Raw genomic sequence first — 3,132 nt, 5'->3', positions numbered from 1 at the left:
TTTGCTCCTCCTATTTGGCACTCAATCCATTTATATCTCTTTCCCACTGACATTACTTTCGTTTTGGAGATGCTAATCTTCATACCACAGTCCTTACATTTCTCATCTAGCTCTGAAATATTACTTTGCAAACTTTCAATCGAATCTGCCATCACAACTAAGTTATCCGCATATGCGAGACTGCTTATTTTGTGTTCACATATCTTAATCTCACCCAGCCAGTCTATTGTTTTGAACATATGATCCATAAATAATATGAACAACAGTGGAGACAGGTTGCAGCCTTGTCTTATCCCTGAAACTACTCTGAACCATGAACTCAATTTACCGTCAACTCTAACTGCTGCGTGTTTAAAAAATTTTTTTGGGCTGTTGTAATGTTTGATCAAATAATAGAGTTGTACGTTCGTCTGTAACTAACAGCCCTCTATTTTAGCCCCTTTCCACAGTTTATTCTATCTGTCCTGTCCTGCGGGTTAAGCAGGGCATTTCAACTAGTATGCATCTATCGCTGGGGCCCGAGTCCACCTCCACATGAGGATTGATTTTCCTTGGCAGGATGGCATCTACCAGCAGGACAAGGCCACGTTTACCTCACTACCCTGGCCACCACAGTCCCCGCGTTTAAACCGAATCGAGATTCTTTGGGACCACCTCGATCGGTCTGTTCCCGCCATCGATCCTCAGCAGGGAAACCTAGCGCGGCTGGCGAGGACACTGGAGTCGGCATAACTCCGCATCCCTTTCAGTAGGTTCCAGGACCTCACCGGCTCTCTTCCTACACGTCTCGTGGCTATTGAGGCTTCTCACGGATGATCACATTAACATGACTGAATATTCCATAAATGATTCATTCCAATTTAAAGTTCTTTATTTTAAAAAGTATTACACGTACAAATATGATTGATGGACGAACAGAACCGTAAACCGATAACTTTGTGTTGTGCTCAACCAACTGGAGTTCCGAATACAGTGTATTGACAAAATGGCGACAAATCAAGAAAAGAGTTTTTGTGTCTTGCAATATGAGAACACTGTAACAGGAGAACATTTATAAGGTGGCAATAATTTCGGGCAACGGCCTTGCCGCAGTGGATACATCGGTTCCCGTGAGATCACCGAAGTTAAGCGCTGTTGGGCGCGGCCGGCACTTGGATGGGTGAGCATCCGGGCCGCCATGCGCTGTTGCCATTTTTCGGGGTGCACTCAGCCTCGTGATGCCAAATGAGGAGCTACTCGACCGAATGGTAGCGGCTCTGGTCAAAGAAAACCATCATAACGACCGGGAGAGCGGTGTGCTGACCACACGCCCCTCCTATCCGCATCCTCCACTGAGGATGACATGCCGGTCGGATGGTCCCGATGGGCCACTTGTGGCCTGAAGACAGAGTGCTATAATTTCGCACCTTACAAGAACTCATCCACATATTTTGCCGTGATCTAGAACCACATTAGGTATCGTGTGATAGGTTCTACATCGTATATATGAAGGAGACTGACATTGTCACGTAAGTCTTCTAAATAATTTGCTAACGCTTATTGCATGAAAAGTGATGGAGTGTCTTTACTACAAAAACGGCGTAATGAATGATTGCCTATACTAGTAGAGGTTGGAATGCCAGTGGAAATGAAACGGCTGGTGGAACTGAAGCCCTGGGTGGAGGGCCCACACAGGTGTCTGTGTCCTGCTCAAACACAGGATATACAGGGTGTTTCAGAAATGACCGGTATATTTGAAACGGCAATAAAAACTAAACGAGCAGCGATAGAAATACACCGTTTGTTGCAATATGCTTGGGACAACAGTACATTTTCAGGCAGACAAACTTTCGAAATTACAGTAGTTACAATTTTCAACAACAGATGGCGCTGCGGTCTGGGAAACTCTATAGCGCGATATTTTCCACATATGCACCATGCGTAGCAATAATATGGCGTAGTCTCTGAATGAAATTACCCGAAACCTTTGACAACGTGTCTGGCGGAATGGCTTCACATGCAGATGAGATGTACTGCTTCAGCTGTTCAATTGTTTCTGGATTCTGGCGGTACACCTGGTCTTTCAAGTGTCCCCACAGAAAGAAGTCACAGGGGTTCATGTCTGGCGAATAGGGAGGCCAATCCACGCCGCCTCCTGTATGTTTCGGATAGCCCAAAGCAATCACACGATCATCGAAATATTCATTCAGGAAATTAAAGACGTCGGCCGTGCGATGTGGCCGGGCACCATCTCGCATAAACCACGAGGTGTTCGCAGTGTCGTCTAAGGCAGTTTGTACCGCCACAAATTCACGAAGAATGTCCAGATAGCGTGATGCAGTAATCGTTTCGGATCTGAAAAATGGGCCAATGATTCCTTTGGAAGAAATGGCGGCCCAGACCAGTACTTTTTGAGGATGCAGGGACGATGGGACTGCAACATGGGGCTTTTCGGTTCCCCATATGCGCCAGTTCTGTTTATTGACGAAGCCGTCCAGGTAAAAATAAGCTTCGCCAGTAAACCAAATGCTGCCCACATGCATATCGCCGTCATCAATTCTGTGCACTATATCGTTAGCGAATGTCTCTCGTGCAGCACTGGTAGCGGCGCTGAGGGGTTGCCGCGTTTGAATTTTGTATGGATAGAGGTGTAAACTCTGGCGCATGAGACGATACGTGGACGTTGGCGTCATTTGGACCGCAGCTGCACCACGGCGAACGGAAACCGGAGGCCGCTGTCGAATCACCTGCTGCACTAGATTAGATTAGATTAGATTAGATTAATACTAGTTCCATGGATCATGAATACGATATTTCGTAATGATGTGGAACGAGTCGAATTTTCCAATACATGACATAATTAGGTTAATTTAACAACATACTTAAGTTAATATAACAACTTTATTTTTTTGTGTTTTTTGTTTTTCTTTATTTTTTATTTTTATTTTTTTAATATTTTTTTCTTTTTTTTCTTAATTTATATCTAAAAATTCCTCTATGGAGTAGAAGGAGTTGTCATTCAGAAATTCTTTTAATTTCTTCTTAAATACTTGTTGGTTATCTGTCAGACTTTTGATACTATTTGGTAAGTGACCAAAGACTTTAGTGCCAGTATAATTCACCCCTTTCTGTGCCAAAGTTAGATTTAATCTT

General features: G+C 44.0%; 1 pseudogene; it reads left to right on the top strand.

Moving 5' to 3' along the window:
* Positions 1-1,073: 1,073 nt before the first annotated feature.
* LOC126211041 (5S ribosomal RNA) lies at positions 1,074-1,191 on the top strand (annotated as a pseudogene).
* Positions 1,192-3,132: the final 1,941 nt, after the last annotated feature.

Source organism: Schistocerca nitens, chromosome 10 (genome assembly GCF_023898315.1).
Source record: "Schistocerca nitens isolate TAMUIC-IGC-003100 chromosome 10, iqSchNite1.1, whole genome shotgun sequence".
NCBI classification, from domain to species: Eukaryota; Metazoa; Arthropoda; class Insecta; order Orthoptera; family Acrididae; genus Schistocerca; species Schistocerca nitens.
This window is presented reverse-complemented; position numbering and strand designations above follow the sequence as displayed.